The sequence below is a fragment of the Oncorhynchus masou genome, chromosome 13, assembly GCF_036934945.1.
Source record: "Oncorhynchus masou masou isolate Uvic2021 chromosome 13, UVic_Omas_1.1, whole genome shotgun sequence".
NCBI classification, from domain to species: Eukaryota; Metazoa; Chordata; class Actinopteri; order Salmoniformes; family Salmonidae; genus Oncorhynchus; species Oncorhynchus masou.
The window spans coordinates 59,259,837-59,282,219 of record NC_088224.1 but is presented as its reverse complement, the minus strand read 5'-3'; the positions used below and the strand labels follow the sequence as shown (position 1 = coordinate 59,282,219).

Below are 22,383 nucleotides of genomic sequence, written 5' to 3'. Positions count from 1 at the left end.
TGTCTTGTGTACTTTGTGTAAAAAGTCATATCTAAAATCACCAGCCCAAGATGAAACAATCAAAGAAAATAGGCTAAATGATTGAGCTCATAATAGACCATTTTCACTTGGTTCCTTTGAGAAATAATGAAGAGAGATATTCACATATTGAAGGAGAATGTGGGCTACTGTAGGAAGATCTTTAGCACAATGGAACTATGTAAGACATTCCCTCCTCTCATCCCAGGTTCAGTCTCTCTGAAATGCCTGGACATTCCCAGAGAGTGGGAAGGGGGATGAAAGTCAAGGGTGGAAAAATATTATTCTCCACATCCTTTCTTTCACTGGTACAGTTGATGTCTTCCCTGCAGTGGTGGCCTAGTTCACAATGCGCTGTTGATAGAGAGGCAATGTTTTAATCCTCTAATCCTACAGAGGAGGAAACCAAGAGCACCTATGTAAAATATAATTTCTCTGACCAAGATTAGTTCACATTGTGGAGTGACAGTGACGTATTAAGGGCTGTATATTGCCTTAAGAAAAGCTCAGTATTTAATTCCTGGTTCTCAGTCGCTCACTTGATAGACTTTTTAGGTTCTGTGCTCGCTGCTCTCCCGACATACTGTCAGGCTCGTGGCTGCCCTCCTGTGGCTGCCAGGTGGGCAGAGAGTGACGCAGGGGCCTGGCACTGCCCACCCTGAACACACAACAACACACAGTCACATTACAATCAGTGTTAGGCAGAATTACAACAGGTTCAAAACAGGTTACCACCATTAGTCACCTTTTATCCAATCATGGTACGCTTGGCTTTAATAACCAATGGCTTACTTTATCAAGCCTAATTGAGTGTCTGCAGTGTTGTCATATGTAGAGGCCAGAGTCAAAGTTCAGGTATCATATTGCGATTGATCCTTAACCTGAATATCAGGTGATAAGGGAGAGAGCGATAAGGATGTACAATGGTGCAGTTATTATTTAGTTGAGTGTTTTCATGGAACAATCTAGATTTGATGTTAACTGTAGGAGGGAAACCCCCTGAGTCCAACAATCAGTCCTCAATGTCTGAATATGGTTGTTGTCCTTTGACTTTTGTGTTCAACGTATCACCAAAATCATTCTGACATTTTAGACACTAACGAACAAAGAACATGTTCATTTATTTTACCAGGCGTCAGGATCAGTAGTTCGGAAGCCCTTGGCAAACGGGTTACTGGCTATCTTCAACTGGGTGATCTGAGAGAGAGAGAGACATTTTTGATTTGAACAGGATCCCTCGTCAATGGTGACAGCTAGTCTCATTGGGGTCTGACACATAATGAAAAATACATTATAGACAAAAGAGTTTAAAATGTACATACATTTAAAAACATTAACATGTAGTGTGTGTGTGTGTGTGTGTGTGTGTGTGTGTGTGTGTGTGTGTGTGTGTGTGTGTGTGTGTGTGTGTGTGTATCAGTTACACATACATTTCAGCACATACACACAAAAAGTAGGTCACATGGGAGGCAGTCGTTTTGCCGCGAGGTGTTGCTTTATTCGCGTTTTGAAACCAGGTTTGCTGTTCACTTGCACTACATGAGATGGGAGGGAGTTCCATGCAATCATGGCTCTTTATAATACTGACCTGGGGACAGTGAAAAGACCCCTGGTGGCATGTCTGGTGATGTAATTTTGTGTGTCGGTGCTGTATATAACTTGACTATGAAAACAGTTTGGAATTTCCAATACATTATTTCTTATAAAAACTAGAAGTGATGCAGTCAGTCTTTCTTCAACTCTTAGCCGAAAGAGACTATCATGCATAGTATTGATATTAGCCCTCTGATTACAATGAAGAGCAAAACTTGCCGCTCTGTTCAAGGCCAGCTGCAGCTTAACAAGATCCTTCTTTGCGACACTTGACCATATGACTGGACAATAATCAAGATAAAATTAAACTAGAGTCTGCAGGAGAGTGGTCTCCAAAAGGCTGAGCATCTCTTTATCACGGACAGACATTCCCCATAGTTACAACCATTGAATCAATCTAAGGTAACAAACACTAAGTAATTTAGCCTACTCAACTTGCTAAACAGCCATGCCATTCAGATTCAGCTGAGTTTTAGAACAGGGAATGATATACATGTACCAAATAGAATGCTCTTAGTTTTAGAGATGTTCAGGACCAGTTTATTACTGGCCACCCATTCTAAAACTGACTGTAACTCTTTGTTTAGGGTTGCAGTGATTTCTCTAGCTGGGGTTGCTGACACGTACAGGAGGAATCATCATACAGGCTTTGTTTAATGCCAGTGTTAGGTCATTTTACATTTTACAACACTGTTTAACATTAGAGAAGCTTCCGTTAAAGAAACCCCACTGTGTTCTGGTTAGATAACTCTGAATCCACGATATGCTGAAAGTCTGTTGTTAATTTGTTTACAGAGAAAAGCATTGTATTTGGTTAAACACAGTTTTTTCCTACAGTTTGCTAATAGCTGGCAGCAAGCTGATAGTTTGGCTGTTAGAAACAGTAAAGGTCCATTCTTTGGTAGCGGAATGACTTTGGCATCCCTCCAGGCCTGAGGACAAATACTTTCCGCTAGGCTCAGATTAAATATATGACAGATAGGAGGTTTGACATTATTGATCGATAACAATCATTTTCCCACCTCTCCCACACAAACTTTACCAAATACAAACGTATAATGATTTTCTTTCATTATTCATTTTTTTATGCATGAATACAATGTCTCACTGTTTGTTGTTGGCATTTCCTGCCTAAGGTTGCCCACTTCACCAATGAAGTAATCAGTAAAATAATTGGCAACATCAAATGGTTTTGTGATGAATAAGGCATCTGATTAGATGAAAGATGGGGTTGAATTTGTCTTTCTGCCCATAATTTCATTTAAAGTAATGTGATCATCTTTATATCATTGATCTTGGCGTCATAATACAGGTTCTTCTTCTTTTTGTTAACTTTAGTCATATAATTTCTCAATTTGCAGTAAGTCAGCCAGACTTATTAGCCACTCCTTTGCCCCATCTATTTCAACCATACAGTTTTTAAATTCCTCGTCAATCCATGAAGGCTTAACAACTTTAACAGCTTCTTAACAAGTGGATGTTCATCAATAATTGTAAGGAGCAATTTCAGAAATTCATCAAGGGCAGCGTCTGGATGCTCCTTATTAATCACATCAGACCAACAAATATTTTTAACATCATCCACATAAGAGTCAGCTAAATCGTTTGTAGGATCTCTTACACAATATTTTAGGCCCAGCTTTTGGAACTTTGGCTTTAATGGATATAGCCACTGTATTGTGATCACTTTATCCAATGGGCATGGATACAGCTTTAGAACAAAGTTCTACAGTATTAGTAAATATTTGGATGATATAGTACCTGTTGTGTTTGTAAACCACCTGGTAAATTGATTAATAACCTGAACCAGATTACAGTTACTGGTTACAGTGAGAATCTTCCCCTTAATGAAAATTTGTCAATATTCAGGTCCCCATGAAAGTAGACCTCTCTGTTTACATCACATACTCTATCAAGCATTTCACATTTTAACTTTATTTCTAAGGCTACATATATTAATATGGGGTGTTTTTTGCCCTTTCCTGGGTAAAGAGAGGGAGAGAGAGAGAGAGAGAGAGAGAGAACATTATCTGTCATCAATTTCAAGGCAGCATGTAGGGTGAATCTCCAATAGACATAATTCATACAAGACTGGACAATTTTGTCTCTGCAACATCATATGTAGTGACAGTTATAACATAGTCATTACATTACCCTGTGGTTCTGGTAGGCAGTGACGGCTATGAAGCGTGTTTCAGGGAAGGAGAAGGTGCAGAAGTTGCGGTGGGCATGAAGCTGGCTATCCCGCCGTGGGTCCACATACACCACATGGAATCGAGGCTGGTAACGATGCATGGAGTTCAAGATCATCTGGGTGTTTGACAAACAATCACAATGCACATTAGATCCACACACAGGCACAAAGACTCAGAAATACAAGGAATGTATAAAGAACACGAGCAAGCACTGATTGTAAAGATGTGCGTGTGTGTGCGTGCATGTGTGTCTGTGTCTGGACTGGTCGGTGTGTGTGTGTCTGCGTCTGGACCGGGGTGTGTGTGTGTGTGTATGCGTGTGTGCTTGTCTTACATGTCCATTGTCATCCAGCAGGTTGTTGGTCAGTTTGAGTGCGTCGAAGGAGACCATCTGTTTCATCCACTGGGAGCCTCTGGCGGGGGAGTCTGGGTGGAAGTGCATCCTCCCCGGGGCCGCCACGTCGGCCCGGCCTGCCACCAGCCACGAGGAGCTGTGGAACGCATATCTACATACAGGAGAGCAAAGATACTATATTCATTGGTTGCAAGTTATGTCACTCCACTATTGAAAGTTCTGTTACATCAGGCTGAAAGTTCTACTCAATACATTCTCCATTGGCGCTGATAAAGATTTTGTGCATTATCTGGTACACATAATGTGGTACAATCAAGAAGAGGCTGCCAGGGTATGTACTGTACACCATAACCACAATATACCATATGATTATTCCACACAAACACTATTATGTGTAGATCTAGTCTATGTCTTTTATGCTGGCAGAGTGTGGGTAAAACCCCTGAGCCTATAAATCACATTCTATGTAAGTCTATGGAGAAAACTCACCTGTATCTCTTGTCATCCACAGGGATGAAGTCCATGAGCAGCACATACTCCGCTGCAGGGTCCATCCCTGAGATACTCACCTGGAAGGTAGGGAACATCCTCCTACAAGGACCATGCATGACTCAGCAGCAACACAGTGATATGTGATTAGTTCAACCACAGTGAGTGTGTGTGTTTATGTGTGTGTGTTTACGTGTGTGTGTGTGTCCATTTGTGTTAGCATGTTCCTACCTCCCAGCCTTGGTGACGATCATCTCTGTGCCCAGCTGGTCAAACTGTTGCCACAGCGTGTGCATCTCCAGCTGAACTGTGACCCCCGTGACCTGGGGGGCTTTGGCACAGGTGGCCCCACCAGCTTCTGCACAGCAGGGCAGCGTGAGGGCACACCTGTGAGACAGCTGGGGAACTGGAGAGGAGAGGAGGAGAAAACACATGAAAAACAGGATTTCCCAAGAAAAGTCAGGTAGGAACCAATGAATTCAAACTAACGCAGTGAAGCTCCAGTACCATCCATGCTGTTTGTGTTACAGTCAGAATCTCCAGTGGTGGGGAAACGCTTCAGATTTCTCCACTTTCAATTTCCATCAATTGGTCTTCTGTTCCACTGTTCACTGACCAGTCTAATGTCCAGTTTAGAGTAGAACTGTGACCACATCAAATCCCCTGCTTTAGTCTCAGACCGTTAGCTGTCCTTGGAGAAGCAGAGTGTCTGTGTGGTTGAGGGTACCACTGACTGGGTCTGGGACACAGAGGACTGGAACACCAAGCAGGCTTTATACAGGCTGGGACACTCAAGGGACCCTCGATCCCACCTCATCCATTACACTGTAATAAAGCCACTGACATGCAATATTAACATACTCGCACACACAAGGATACACACACGCACACACACCGAGAGGGATAAAACACACACTCTGCACATATACATAGATACATGCACATGAGATGTGACAGAGGAGGAATGAAAACATGTACTACTGCTTTCAGACAATTCTTTACAGTTTTGTACCATGATAGGATGCACAAAGTGTTATTTTCATTGAGATGCACTTCACTTTTTAGAAGTAGGTCATTAATTACACTAGTTGTCCTCCGTTATCGAGTGAGGACAGACATCCGACAGAGAGCCGGTGCTGCTATTGATTAAAAAAAAAATCTCTTCAACACCATGCTAATTGCTATCTTCAACTCTAATCTAAAGTTGCCTTGAGATGGTCACCAAAAGAGCTTTGCCGTGTCTCGTCTGGGAGGAATTCTTATACGTGCCGTATCCATAGGAATAATATAATAACAACATCTGCCATTTTAAAAGATGCTTTTATCCAAAGCAACCTACAGTCATGCGGGTATATATTTTTCCTATGGGTGGCCTGGGGAAGCGAACTCAGTCATTAACAACAACAAAAAGAACAGTTAAGACAAACCACAAAAACAGTAAGAGAATCACGTTGCAAAACACATTAAAAACAAACCAAAAACCAAATAGCAGTGGATACAAGTTTATAGTCCAGTTAGTACAGGTTTATTATCAAAACTATTACAACTGAGCAGTAAATAGCAGCAAATAAAAGTTTATAGTAGAATTAATGTAGGTTTATTATCAAACTATTACAACTTAGCAGTAGATAGCAGCAGATATTATTTGATAATACTGTGGGTGCAGATAACAGCACCCACAATCCTGATGTTAGAAGCACCATACTCTACCAACTCAGCCGTTGAAGGCCCATTCCTACCCTCTTGCTTATTATCAAGGATTGTTACATGTGAGGGGACAGAAGTTGGTATTGGTGGAAGAAGTCTCTATAAAGAACCAACTTATGTTTAGATGGCATGACTGATAATCAACCGTAGAAGTCAAGTGTAAACTCAAGAAGTTAATTTTTTTTCTCCACAGTCATACCCCCTCCCAATGCTCCAGTGTGTGTGAGTGTGTGTGTGTGTGTGTGTGTACTCTGTGATGGGAGGGTGATGATGGGGCTCAGCCTGAGAGGTGCTGAGTAGCACCCCATCCATCTAACACCGTCTCTAATGAAACTCTACGGGTCACAGCCTGCCAACACACTGACACCTCCTCCTTATTAACCCATTCATCAACCCTCTATGGCTATTAACACCACGACTCATATGAACTCCCATGATCTCCATGAATGGTCGCTGGTTTTCAGAGAAAATGATTAGAAAAGTCCATTCGTTAAAAAAAATCTCATTTTCAGATGAACCGTTCTTTTAAACCAATACTGTTACAGTGACATGATATCCATGTCAGAGACGTTTGTTCATTTCCTTGCATGCAATAGTTGCATCACTTCATTTTGATCATGTTGCGATCATAGAAAATAGAAAAACCATAGAACGCATATCGTTTTAGAACACAGAAGTGTGTGATACCAGACGTTCATACATAAACCCAACATGTTGTGAGAGCCACATGTAAAAGCTTGTTCTAGACAATACAATCCAAAGAAGTCAAACTCAGAGAATGAAATAGTATGAAACAGTATGTTTATTGAGCTGTTTTGAAGCACACAGCTATCTTGAACAAGCAGCAACACTAGAATATTCACACTTGATGTTCATAGTACAGTCAACATTATGCAGGCCCAGGATTGTGCACACAGGCCCTGAACACAACTCAAAACTGAATGTATGCAATAGTGCGTTAGTGTCTGCGCTTGGGTGTGCTTGAGCACATATGGTGGTGCGTTAGAGAGAGCAAGAGTCCTGCCATGCCGCTGCAGAGGAAGTGCATCAGTTTGGCTTTGGCGTGGTACGTATGGTGTGTGAGTCAGTGTGAGTGAGACGGGAAGGGAGGGAGGGTCCGGCTGAGAGCGTGTTTATGCCTTCATGGCCTGGCTGATGGTCTCGTAGAAAGCCAGGAGCTTTTGCTTGGCCTGCTCGGCTGCGGGGCCCACCTGGCCCTTGAAGTCCTCAGACAGGGGAGCCACCTTCTCACGCACCTCTCCAACAGCCTTGAACATCTGCTCCTTGTACTCCTCAGCGTAGGGGGCGGCCAGGGTCCTCAGCTCCTCCAGACGCTCGGTCAACTTGGCACGGACAATCTCCACAATGGGCATGAGCTTGGTCTTGGTCTCCTCCACGTTGACGGCCACCTTGGCGCGCAACTCCTCCACAACGGGCTCCATCTTGGCCCTGAAGGCCTCCATCTCGGTGCGGCGCAGTTCGATGTGCTCCTTGATCAGGGGCTCCAGCTTCTTGCGGTACTCATCTATGTGCTTGTCCAGGACTTCCTTGAGTTCGGCTCGCTTGGGCTCCAGCTGGGAGCGCAGCTCCTCCACGTCCTTCATGACCTCAGCGCGCACATTGGCGGTGGCGTCAGTCAACTGGGTTCCGAAGGCCTCGCTGTAGGGGGCCAGGGACTGGGAGGCGACATCAGCATACTGCTGGAGGTTGTCAAGGCTCTGGGTCAGCTGCATCCTGAGAGGAATACCAAGAAGAAGAGAGAGAGAGAGAGAGAGAGAGAGAGAGAGGGAGATAGAGAAGAGGGGGACGGAGAGGGAGAGAGAGAGAGAGAGAGAGAGAGAGAGAGAGAGAGAGAGAGGAGGGAGAGAGAGGGAGAGGGAGAGAGGGTGGGAGAGAGATATTGGTTTAGTTATCTGTGGAGGTTGGGCACCATTGAATTGAACCTTTTAAATTCGAGTGGAGTGAGTGAGTGAGTGAGTGAGTGAGTGAGTGAGTGAGTGAGAAGATAGAGAAGACTAAATGAAACATGTCCTTACTTGTACTCTTTGTACTCTGTGTCATCCAGAAGGTCGATGGACCTCTGTGCGGTCAACTTCACCTGAGCTATGTACATGCTCAAGGCTGCCTTCACATGCTCCAGCTGAGAGGGAGCATCAGCCTGCATAGGAAAAGCCTGGGTACCTGGGAGAGGAGAGAGAGGGGGAGAGGGTCAGGCATTGGTTGGGAAACAGTGGTGAATGGCCCAGCACTTTAAAAGAATTGAGTAAGATTTCATTTTGAATTGTTCAATATACCAGAGCATGGTACACACACACACAAAGCATTAAAATGTCATTACTACATGATCAATTCGGCGGCACTATGACAAGGCCGGGATACTAACCTGCGGCCAGCAGGATGGTTAGTGCGAGAGCCAGGAATTTCATGATGGAGGTCTGAGAGGAAAGAAGAGAATGGATGGTGAGCAATGAGCCCGACAAGAATTCCAATATTCGCAATTGAAACAGTAAACCATGGGAAGTCAAGATTGAATGGTAAAAAATAAATTTCGAGCTAACAATATTTGAACAGTGCAACAAATGACTAATTGCAAAACACTCTAAATTAAACTTTAAATGTCACCAAAACCAAACAAGCCAATAATTCAAAGTCATTCTCCAGTGATTTGGAGAATCACAAGGAGCAAACCCACAAAGACACGCAACTCCAGGCTGCCCTCAATCAGTTCACCCCATGCCATATGTCAGCCTATTAAAAGGACCTCTAATCTGCTCAGATTACACAGAGCTGCATAGAGTTATACTGTTCCTACAAAGAGATTAACCCTCAACTCCTACCACCTAATCCCCAATCCCTGCACTAAGACAGACACATCACTGGATCACTGTGGCCCGGACAGAGGTTACACTTAAACAGTTGTTGAGAGTAATTCCAGAAAGCTATTGGCATAGGAAGAGAATTAGCGACATCTTTTTTTCTAGGACATTTAATAACATTATTTCTCCATTGTTCCCTTCCATTTCTCTAGTAAATTATAGTAAACTGGCTGAAAGAAGTATTGCTAAAGTGATAACTGCTGCCTAATGTATTTGTAACAGTTCATATCAAAGTGGTAATAAGCGTTCCAAATAACAGACAAAAAAAGTTTCCTGAAAAATTCTAGTCTGCATTTCCCTCTCCTAGTTCCTCAGTCCTCTGCGTATGCAGACCAAGTCTTTGGCCTCTAGCCCCAGCCCTTAGCTCTCCCAGTCTGTTCTCTTACCTGGTGGGTGATTGGTCGTTATGAGACTGGGGAACAGGAGAGCCAGCTCTGTTTTTTTATAGGGCTGGAGCAGCAGGAGGGGGGAGAGGTGTGAGAGGTTGTGTGCCTCCGTGGAGGTGGACCTCACCCCCACACCGTCTCACAGGGAGGAGCCGGGTACAATGGTCACCTGCTGAGTGCATTCAAGGGGAGTCAGCAAAGTGAAATGCTGTGGACAAACACTCCCACGCTAGTGTACGCGCACACACACACACACTCGTACGCACACACACTTGTCTGTGTGTGCATTATCTTGGATAATCAAATGTTCTTGTGTCTTTCTAAATGGCTATCTATTCTAATTGGGATATGGTTTAATTTTCAGGTGAATAATTACAATCTCCACTCTGGCTGTGCTCCCAATGCCACATTCAACTCAATCACCTTGTGTGATGGTAAAACTTTCACACACAAAACAACCACCATGTGCTCCATGATTGCTTGGGACATTTGGCCTCCAGGACAATGGCCATTCTTGCCTGGTCCTGCTGGTCGACCTGAGCTGCTATCTCCTGTGGCATTACTGTGAGACATGAAAGGGCCAGACATAATGAGCAGGAGCCAGGGAGACGGGCCAGACAGCATGGGAGAGAGAGGTGACAGGCGCACCCTGAGGATGTGTTAGCATCTTGATGCTACCAAAGATCATTCACCATTCAAGGAGGAACATCTGTACCTTACGATGTAACTGCAATGATGAGATAGATGTTCTTCTTCTTTGTGTCATACCGTGTTCGACCGCGTTGGAACTTGTCTAGCCATCTTGTCTTTCATTTGTATTTTATTTCACCTTTATTTAACTCGGCAAGCCAGATAAGAACAAATTCTTATTTGCAATAACGGCCTACCCCGGCCAAACCGTGTGCCGCCCTGTGGGACTCCCAATCACGGCCGGGTGTGATACACCCTGGATGTGTCAAGAGGAGCACTTTATTGTGTGTTGTCCTCCATGATTTTATTCATGTGAATGTATGGCTTTTTCAAGTTCTATGTGTGCTGTTTTTTTAACTAAACTTAATTAGCCTCAAGCTATCTTGTTCATTTGTTCACTGCATTGTTCACTAAAAAGAGAATGGATTATACATTATTGGAGGGGTTAGGGTTACCAAATGAGGGACACATGAGATTTGTCCCTGATTCAACACTGAAGTAAAGCAAAAATAAACATACTAATATATAATAAGATTTTAAAGAGATAAGTGAGAGTTGTCTAGTTTTAAATACTGAAAGGTTTAAAATACTGCATTATCACTATTGGTTGCCTCCATGGTTTGATTTGTGGAGACCTACAGTATGTCATAGTGTACATGTATTGCTTTCTTCATTTTTTTTAGGTACCAGTTATTTAAATCTGGTAGAACTTTGGCAACTTTGTCAAAGAGAAGAGAGTTAGTTGAATGCAATCAGCCTAATAACATTCTGCTATCCATTCTGACTCCTTCTCTTGTGTGTTGACTGTTGCGTTGGAGCCTGTGTGGGGGTTGGACAGCGTTTGCTGTCTTGATCGAGATCACTGATAAGACACACAGAGAGGGCATCAGGTCCAGGGCCATAAACCCCAGTGTCATAGAGTATGTTGTAACTTCCATTGGAACACAGTGTTTCTATACCACTCCATGAAAAGTATTGCCAGTTGTGTGAGAGAGAGAGAGAGAGAAAGAGAGAGAGAGCGAGAGAGAGAGAGAGAGAGACTGCATGTTCCATGGTGATTAATAGGTTAAAGGTTCAGTGTTGAGCTGTGACTTGTTCCGTCATCGACGGACTTTGTCACTATGGCTTCATGTCAATCGGAGGAATTGGAATTTCTTTGTGGATAGAGGATTGAGTGTGTCATCGTAGTGTTTGTGTGTTATCAGATATCCATTGATATATTGTACGCAAACTTGTATATAGCCTTGTATATAGCCTTGTATATAGCCTTGTATATAGCCTTGTATATGGCCTTGTATATGGCCTTGTATATGGCCTTGTATATAGCCTTGTATATAGCCTTGTATATGGCCTTGTATATAGCCTTGTATATAGCCTTGTATATGGCCTTGTATATAGCCTTGTATATGGCCTTGTATATAGCCTTGTATATAGCTTTGTATATGGCCTTGTATATGGCCTCGTATATAGCCTTGTATATAGCCTCGTATATAGCCTCGTATATAGCCTCGTATATGGCCTTGTATATGGCCTCGTATATAGCCTCGTATATAGCCTCGTATATGGCCTTGTATATGGCCTTGTATATAGCCTTGTATATAGCCTTGTATATAGCCTTGTATATAGCCTCGTATATGGACTCGTATATAGCCTCGTATATGGCCTTGTATATGGCCTTGTATATAGCCTTGTATATAGCCTTGTATATGGCCTTGTATATGGCCTTGTATATGGCCTTGTATATAGCCTTGTATATAGCCTTGTATATAGCCTTGTATATAGCCTTGTATATAGCCTTGTATATAGCCTCGTATATGGCCTTGTATATAGCCTTGTATATGGCCTTGTTATTGTTTTTATTGTGTTATTAGTTCCTTTTTTCTTAGCAAACACTTGTCTTACTTTTTTAACTCTGTATTGTTGGGAATGGGCTCATAAGTAAGCATTTCACTGTAAAGTCTACACTTGGTCACAGGTAGCCTGCGAATGTAACCAATACACTTGGTCACAGGTAGCCTAGTGGTTAGAGTGTTGTGCCTATAACCGAATGGTTGCTGGATCGAATCCTCTAGCTGGCAAGGTAAAAATCTGTCCTTCTGCCCCTGAACAAGGCAGTTAACCCACTGTTCCTAGGCTGTCATTGTAAATAAGAGTTTTGTTCTTAACTGACTTGCCGAGTTAAATAAAGGTCATAACAAAATGGGTCTATAAAGTAGTGCTGCTGTCTAAGGCACTGCATCTCAGTGCTAGAGGCGTCACTACAGACCCTGGTTCACAACCGGCAGTGATTGGGAGTACCATAGGGGATGCACAATTTGCTCACTGTCATCTGGGGTAGGCCGTCATTGTAAATAAGAATTTGTTCTTAACTGACTTGCTTAGTTAAATAAAATTAAACATTTTTAAATTGATTTGAACTTCAAGTTTTCCACACTGGATGAGTGAGCTCCATAGAACTCGTTCATTTATTAGTGGGACAACCATGCAGACCCCTGGGTTTGATTTTGAGCTGAAATTGAGCGTTCTGTGGTATGAAAACAGTTCGTGAAGAATATAAATTCTAAAACAATTTGACTGGCGTTGTATACAGTGCATTCAGAAAGTATCCAGACCCCTAGATTTTTTTCACATTTTGTTACATTACAGCCTAATTCTACACACAATACCCCATAATGACAAAGTGAAAACATTTTTTTTTTCATTGCTAATTTATAAAAAATGTAAAAAAGAAATATCTTATTTACATAAGTATTGAGCTGTGACTTTGCTATGAGACTTGAAATTAAGCTCAGGTGCATCCTGTTTCCATTGATCATCCTTGAGATGTTTCTACAACTTGATTGGAGTCACCAGTGGTACATTTAATTGATTGGACATGATTTGGAAAGGCACACTCCTGTCTATATAAGGTCCCACAGTTGACAATGCATGTCAGAGCAAAAACCAAGCCATGAGGACGAAGGAATTGTCTGTAGAGCTCCAAGACAGGATTGTGTCGAGGCACAGATCTGGGGAAGGGTACCAAAAAATGTCTACAACATTGAAGGTCCCCAAGAACACAGTAGTCTCCATCATACTTAAATAGAATAAATTTGGAACCACCAAGATTCTTCCTAGAGCTGACCGCCTGGCCAAACTGAGCAATCGGGGGAGAAGGGTCTTGGTCAGAGAGGTGACCATGAACCCGATGGTCACTCTGACAGAGCTCAAGAGTTCCTCTGTGGAGATGGTTGTCTTTCTGGAAGGTTCTCCCATCTCTGCAGCACTCCACCAATCAGGCCTTTATGGTGGTCAGACGGAAGCCATTCCTCAGTAAAAGGCACAACAGTCTGCTTGGAGTTTGTCAAAAGGCCCCTAAAGGACTCTCAGACCATGAGAAACAAGATTCTCTGGGCTGATGAAACAAAGATTGAACTCTTTGGCCTGAATGCCAAGCGTCCCGTCTGGAACAAACCTGGCACCATCCCTACTGGGAAGCATGGTGGTGACAGCATCATGCTGTGGGGATGTTTTTCAGCGGCAAGGACTGGGAGACTAGTCGGGATTGAGGGACAGACAAACGGAACAAAGTACAGAGAGATCCTTAATGAAAACCAGCTCCAGAGCGCTCAGGACCTCAGACTGGGGCGAAGGTTCACTTTTCAACAGGACAATGACCCTAAGCACACAGCCAAGACAACACAGGAGTGGCTTCGGGACAAGTCTCTGAATGTCCTTGAGTGGCCCAACCAGAGCCCGGACTTGAACCCGATCGAACATCTCTGGAGAGACCTGAAAATAGCTGTGCAGCGACGCTCCACATCCAACCTGACAGAGCTTGAGAGGATCTACAGAAAAGAATGGGAGAAACTCCCCGAATGCAGATGTGCCAAGCTTGTAGCCATCATACCCAAGAAGACTCGAAGCTGTAATCGCTGCCAAAGGTGCTTCAACAAAATAATCAGTAAAGAGTCTGAATACTTATGTAAATGTGATATTTCCGTTTTTTCTTTTCGATAAACATTTCTACATCTGTTTTTTGCTTTGTCATTATGGGCTATTGTGTATAATATATGAGGGGAAAAAAACAATTTAATCCATTTTAGAATAAGGTTGTAACGTAACAAAATGTGGAAAAATTCAAGGGCTCTGAATACTTTCCGAATGCTCTGTATGTACTTCTCAGATGAATACACCAAGATTGATAGTCATTTGTTGAATGCCAAATCAGTGTGCTGAGGAAATACATTTCATCCATATCTCTCTTTTCTCAGAATGGTCAAGTATGTAAAACAGGAGAAATGTGCTGGAATGCACTCTAGACTAGAGCAGTCAGCAACTGTATATTATAATGACACAACTGAGGGTTACATTGGGTAGATAACATTACAGTTCCAATAGGTGGCTTCTATCTGGGAAGGTTCAGAGCAGTCATTGGACACGTGTGCAATGCGCTGTAAAATAGTTCAGCGTTCCTACTTAGGAATGAAGTATAATTAATAAGAAAATACCACTGGGGGAAAAACAGGTTGAATCAATGTGGAAAACTGATTAGATTTGCCAAAAGTCATCAACATAAGGGCATTTCTGCCTTATTTCACCCAACATTTAACCTAAATCCAATGACAACTGTTCTGTTGATTTCACATTCAATACACGTTAGTTGACAACTCATCCAAATGTCAATCAAAACTAGACGTTGAACTGACGTCTGTGCCCAGTGGGATTTCATCCCACTATTTCCCTCAAAACAATTTAGAACTTGATAGAGAGATGGCGACTACAGGACAGCTTCCCGTGCAACATGCAATGTATTTCAACCAGGGCTGTTAAATGATTTTAAAAAATGTATTGAGTTCATCGCTGGATTTGCTGTGATTCATCATGATTAATCGCAAATTCGGAATTTGCTCAAATTGAACTGTAATTTATGTTTTTTTTTATACAAAAAGTATTATAAGAATACTGACGTCTTGGTTTTGTTCAAAGTAACGGTTATAAAAATTAGGTACATTGACAAACGTATAATTTCTTTAACTTCAATGTCATCTTGTTTTGACATCACCTTGTTCTGATTGTTATAGATGTACTTTGGATATTTTCGGTGCATTTTGAACGCTTTCAGACAATAGGATTTATCCCAATAAAAAAAATAGTTTTGCATTAAAATGAACTAGTGTTATTTGATTAACCGTGACAGCCATAACTTCAACACATTGTAATTGTTGCTTTGCATGGAATTACACCTCCTTTGACAATGGTGGCTCTCAGCACCCATTGTGCCCCACAAAATCAGTGAGATGACTTTCTTCTGCATGTAATGGCTCATATCACAATCTGTATCACACAGCTCCTGTGGTATATTTGAATGTGTTTCCTTTCCAACCTCTGTATGGTTATTCTATTGAACATCTATTCTTTCTCAGCCGATTCAGATGCCCTATTTCCTGTTCACACTTCTTCTTTTCTTATGCATATTTTCACGCTCATTCCCCGTGTCCTCTTTTACCCCCACCTCTCCCTCGTTGAATCTATTCTTCCTGGATCACTCCCCCCTGTTGGTCACTGAAACCCCACTGAGCTTTATGAGCGGTTGAAGACAGAGTGGCTGATGGGGCCTGTCTCCTGTCTTGTCACCTGACCCAGCCTGCATGACTCCACCTAGGAAACTGGGCCTTGGACTGTTTTACCATTTGTTACCTGATATGAGATGAAATAAAATAGGAAATAACAATATTAGTATCAAAATCTTTCCACTGCCCATAACCTGGTTGAATCAAAGTTGTTTGCATATAATTTCAACCCAAAAAATCTATTTGATGACATTGATTCAATGTGGGAAACTGGTTGGATTTGCAGTCATCAATGCAAGGGAATTTCATATTTTTTTCACCCAATGTTTAACCTAAATCAAATGTCATGGTGACATTTTTTGTTGATTTCTCATTGAATTCAAATTAGCTGACAACATAACTAAATGTATATAAAAAATAGACATTGAACTGACTTCTGTACCCAGTGGGATCCTTAGTAGCATATACAAACCTAACCGTTTATAACCTCAGCCTATACAAACCTAACCGTTTATAACCTCAGCCTATACAAACCTAACCGTTTATAACCTCAGCCTATACAAACCTAACCGTTTATAACCTCAGCCTATACAAACCTAACCGTTTATAACCTCAGCCTATACAAACCTAACCGTTTATAACCTCAGCCTATACAAACCTAACCGTTTAGAATCTCAGACTATACAAACCTAACCATTTAGAATCTCAGCCTATACAAACCTAACCGTTTATAACCTCAGCCTATACAAACCTAACCGTTTATAACCTCAGCCTATACAAAACTAACCGTTTAGAATCTCAGCCTATACAAACCTAACCGTCTAGAATCTCAGCCTATACAAACCTAACCGTTTATAACCTCAGCCTATACAAACCTAACCGTTTATGATCTCAGCCTATACAAACCTAACCGTTTATAACCTCAGCCTATACAAACCTAACCGTTTATAACCTCAGCCTATACAAACCTAACCTTTTATAACCTCAGCCTATACAAACCTAACCTTTTATAACCTCAGCCTATACAAACCTAACCGTTTAGAATCTCATCCTATACAAACCTAACCGTTTATAATCTCAGCCTATACAAACCTAACCCCTAGAATCTCAGCCTATACAAACCTAACCCCTAGAATCTCAGCCTATACAAACTTAACAATTTAGAATCTCAGCCCATACAAACCTAAACCTTTAGAATCTCTTGCAATAACTACGAATAGCTGAGACATTCCTTTCATCATCCCTCAGTCAGAAGTACAACAAGTATTGCATGGTCATATATCAGTGATGTATGTTTTTTTATACATATAGCTAAGACTAACCCATCACACCTCTTTTTTTAAGTCCATTCACGTAACACACATCTTTTGCTGCTTCATATGCCTATGGACAACAATGCAAACTAAACTGGCTTTGTATTAGATGTAAGATGGAGACGGTGGGTAGGGTGAACATCTTCCCACTCGACTTGACTTTTTTAATGTCTATTTTTGCGTGAATTATTACTTTGTTTGCTCCTGTATTTCTACCGAGCTCATTTAGTTTTTAGTTTTTTATTCAGATTTTTTACTATTTCTTATTGTTGTCGCATTGTCGAGCGGGAACCTGCAAGTAAGCGTTTCATTGGACTGTGTGCATACTACAGTATGTGTATCCTGTGCGTACGACAAATCAACTTTGAACTTGTACTAGTGGTCTGCAGAAGCCCACAGTCACTTCACTATTCCAGGGCACCAAACTGGCTTTAGACGAGCATGAGGACCAACCTTTTATTGGCATTGGTGGTAGACTATCACAGCAAACATTCTACTCTGTATAAGCTGTGCGGGCCAGATAAACAAGGCATGGATGTTCATTGAATGAGCGTTATCTTAACAACCTTTGAAACTGCTATCATTGCACCACATTTATCCTGACAGAGGTTGCCGTTGAGATTACAGGGCCATAACAACTTTATCTAAGAACCTCTGCATTTACTGCAACAATTATTCACAGCTAGGTAATTTATGATAGCAGGCTTAGAACAAAATCATAGAATATAATTATTACATTCTATTAGAAGGGACATATGTAAGAGCAACTATAAGCACAGTGACAAATGCCAGGGTAACACTGTCAGGGGTATTTCCACTGTCGTACTACAGCACATGGGCTAAAATTGCCATATGCTATAAATATTTAGTTAGCCAATCACCACTTCATCAGATGTTGGCCTGAGTTCGAAGGTCAAGTTGTTTGATCTGCTCCATCCAGCTGTCCCTGTGATTGAGCATTGCTCAGAACCAGCAGGGAAGGTTTTCCCACTGAAACCGAACATATGGCTGAATGGTGACCCCCTCCCTCACTTTTTACTGATTGATCTCCACTGTGACAAGAAGCATTGCAACCACGCATTTGTTGGAGACCAGGTGACGTCTTCGACTTCAGAAGAGATTTGAATTCCCCTTTTCCCTATAAGTTTATCAACATGTAGAGATAACAGAAGCAAAGCAACAGAAGTTGTATCCACCCTGCACTTGAATAACCTCTTGAATGGTAGGATCCCCACTGGGAACAAAAGTCAGTTCAACATCTAGTTTTGATTTACATTTGGTTGAGTTCAACGTGAAATAAACAAAAAAAGTCACCATGTCATTGAATTTGGGTTAAAAGTTGGGTGAAAAAAAAGAAAAAATTCCCATACGTCACTTTTCCACTTTGATTTAACATCATCACATTGAATTTTTGGGTTGAAATGACGTGGAAATAACGTTGATTCAACCAGTTTTTGCCCAGATGGGTGTTGGCGATAAGGAGACTTTAGGATGAGATACGGTCACATACAGTGCCTTGCAAAAGTATTCATCCCCTTGGTGTTTTTCCTATTTTGTTGCATTACAACCTGTAATTAAATAGATTTTTATTTGGATTTCATGTAACGGACATACACAAAATAGTCCAAATTGGGGAAGTGAAATGAAAAAATGACTTGTTTCAAAAAAAAAATGAAAACCAGAAAAGTGGTGATTGCATATGTATTCATCCACTTTGCTATGAAGCTCCTAAATAAGATCTGGTGCAACCAATTACCTTCAGAAGTCGCATAACTAGCTAAATAAAGTCCACTTGTGTGCAATCTAAGTGTCACATGATCTCAGTATATACTGTTCTGTATACCTCAGTATACCTGTTCTGAAAGGCCTCAGAGTCTGCAACACCACTAAGAAAGGGGCACCACCAAGGAAGCGAAGAACCAAGGAGCTCTCCAAACAGGTTAGGGACAAAGATCTTGAGAAGTACAAATCAGGGTTGGGTTATAAAAAAATATCAGAAACTTTGAACATCTCATGGAGCACCATTAAATCCATTATAAAAAAATGGAAAGAATATGGCACCACAAAAAACCTGCCAAGAGAGGGCCGCCCACCAAAACTCCCCACCAAAGCTGTGGGGATGTTTTTCATCGACAGGGACTGGGAAACTGGTCAGAATTGAAGGAATGATGGATGGCGCTAAATACAGGGAAATTCTTGAGGGAAACTGTTTGTCTTCCAGAGATTTGAGACTGGGACGGAAGTTCACCTTCCAGCAGGACAATGATCCTAAGCATACTGCTAAAGCAACACTTGAGTGGTTTAAGGGGATACATATAAATGTATTGGAATGGCCTAGTCAAAGCCCAGACCTCAATCCAATTGAGAATATGTGGTATGACTTAAAGATCGCAGGACACCAGAGGAAACAATCCAATTTGAAGGAGCTCGAGCAGTTTTGCCTTTTGCAAAAATCCCAGTGGCTAGATGTGCCAAGCTGATAGAGACATCCCCTAAAAGACTTGTAGCTGTAAAAGGTGGCTCTACAAAGTATTGACTTTGGGTGGGGGGTGAATAGTTCTGCATGCTTTTGTTTTGTCTTATTTCTTGTTTGTTTCACAATTTAAAAAAAAAGTGGTAGGCATGTCGTGTAAATCAAATGATACAAATCGCCCAAAAATCTATTTTAATTCCAGGTTGTAAGGCAACAAAATAGGAAAAATGCCAAGGGGGTGAATACTTTCACAAGCCACTGTAGGAAGACTGAACCAGGCCAGCATTTGGTAACACATATCTGTGAAGTGTAAATAATGTAAATAAGGACACGACCAGGGCAACCTTGGTACCAATGACTCACAGTGGAGTTCTCTGCATCCTCAACTGATATCTTCTTTGTGTGGAATTTATGGTTGTGAATCAGTGGGTCCAACTATTATCTCCTTCAGATGCCGTTCAGCAACACAAAATCGTCCTTCTTGCTATTTTTTAAAAACCTTTCTTTACGACACTCTTGCACTGGTTCTATGCACAATCACTAGACTCAACCCACACGTACTACACTGACACTCCAACATACATACGCAACACACACATTGACTCAGTACCGGTGCTCCTTTGTATATAGCCTCCTTATTTTAATTTTGTGTTACTGTTTCCTTTTTTTTGTGCAAATAATTGTCTTACTTTTTTAACTCTGCATTGCTGGGAATGGGCTCGTAAGTAAGCTGTAAAGTCTGTTGTATTTGGCACTTGACCCACACATTTGATTTGAATCTACGCATTACTTTTTTAAATCAATCTGATTTTTTCCATTTCTTGAAGTCTGAGTACTCGAGATACAAGAACTCAAATGTATAAGCCAGAGATGCTGTTTATTTAGCTGTGTAGATATTGTTATTAAAGTTCCAAGGCCCGTGTTTGTGTACTAGTGCCTATCACTGCCGGGAATTAGGGGGCATTCACCTAGGACCTCGACCAAACCACCTACACAATACTTAGTACAGAAAATAAAGATAAAGCCGTGTCCAATTCAGGAGCCAAAATACAGCAATGCTAAATTCATATACTGTTCCATTTTCTTTGCTATCTAGAACCAGGAGAATCCTTTGAAGAACCCTGTTGGGTTCCATGTAGAACCCTTTTTTTTTACAGAGAGTTCTACATGGAACCCAAAATGGTTCTACTATGGGGAAAGCTGCAGAACCCGTTGGGAACCTTTTTTTCTAAGAGTGTGGATGCCATCTCTCCATTTTGGAAACAATTCGGCAAACTTTGCCACAGATCTTACACAACCGTGACTGTCACGTTCTGACCTTTTATTTCCTTTGTTTTGTCATTATTTAGTATGGTCAGGGCTTGAGTTGGGGTGGGCAGTCAATGTTTGTTTTTATGATTTGGGTATTTCTATGTTTCGGCCTAGTATAGTTCTCAATCAGAGGCAGGTGTCATTAGTTGTCTCTGATTGAGAATCATACTTAGGTAGCCTGAGTTTCACTGTGTGTTTTTGGGTGATTGTTCCTGGCTCTGTGTCTGCACCAGATAGGGCTGTTTTTGGTTTTCTACGTTTATTGTTTTGTAGTGTTCGTGTTTATCTTTTTTTATTAAACATGAATCAACATAACCACGCTGCGTTTTGGTCCGCCTCTCCTTCACCACAAGAAAACCGTTACAGTGACATTGACCATCAGTCATTGATTTGACCGATACTAGATCAGGGATATGCGTCTCCTTGGGCCGGCTTACATGGCACCAGCCTTGCGCACGGTGTTCCCGGTTCGCCTGCATAGCCCAGTGCGGGCTATTCCACCTCGCCGCACTGGCAGAGCAATCGGGAGTATTCAACCAGGTAAGGCTGGGCAGGCTCGGTGCTCAAGAGCTCCAGTGCGCCTGCACGGTCCGGTCTACCCAGTACCACCTCCACGCTCCAGTCCTCCGGTGGCAGTTCCCCGCACCAGGCTTCCTGTGCATGTCCTCGGCCCAGTACCACCAGTGCCAGCACCACGCATCAGGCCTACAGTGCGCCTCGCCTCTCCAGCGCTGCCAGAGCCTTCCTCCTCTCCAGCGCTGCCGGAGTCTCCCGCCTGTTCAGCGCAGCCAGAGCTGTTAGTCTGCAAGGAGCAGCCAGAGCTGCCAGTCTGCAAGGAGCTGCCATTCTGCAAGGAGCTGCCAGTCTGCATGGAGCAGCCAGAGCTGCCAGTCTGCAAGGAGCTGCCAGTCTGCAAGGAGCTGCCAGTCTGCAAGGAACTGCCAGAGCCGTCAGTCAGCATGGAGCAGCCAGCGCTGCCAGTCAGCATGGAGCAGCCAGAGCCGTCAGTCTGCCAGGATCCGCCAGTCAGCCAGGATCTTCCAGACCCGCCAGTCAGCCAGGATCCGCCAGTCAGCCAGACTCTTCCAGATCCGCCAGTCAGCCAGGATCTTCCAGATCCGCCAGTCAGCCAGGATCTTCCAGATCCGCCAGTCAGCCAGACTCTTCCAGATCCGCCAGTCAGCCAGGATCTGCCAGAACCGCCAGGATCTGCCAGAGCCTACTACCTGCCTGAGCTTCCTCTCAGTGCTGAGCTTCCTCTCAGTGTTGAGCTTCCTCTCAGTGTTGAGCTTCCTCTCAGTCCCGAGCTACCCCTCAGTCCCGAGCTACCCCTCAGTCCCGAGCTACCTCAGTCCCGAGCTACCTCAGTCCCGAGCTACCTCAGTCCCGAGCTGCCCCTCAGTCCCGAGCTGCCCCTCAGTCCAG

At 42.6% G+C, this 22,383-nt stretch overlaps 1 pseudogene; it reads right to left on the bottom strand.

Annotated features, from left to right (window-relative positions):
* Positions 1 to 202: 202 nt before the first annotated feature.
* On the bottom strand, positions 203 to 9,721 carry LOC135553361 (uncharacterized; annotated as a pseudogene).
* Between the last annotated feature and the right edge of the window lie 12,662 nt (positions 9,722 to 22,383).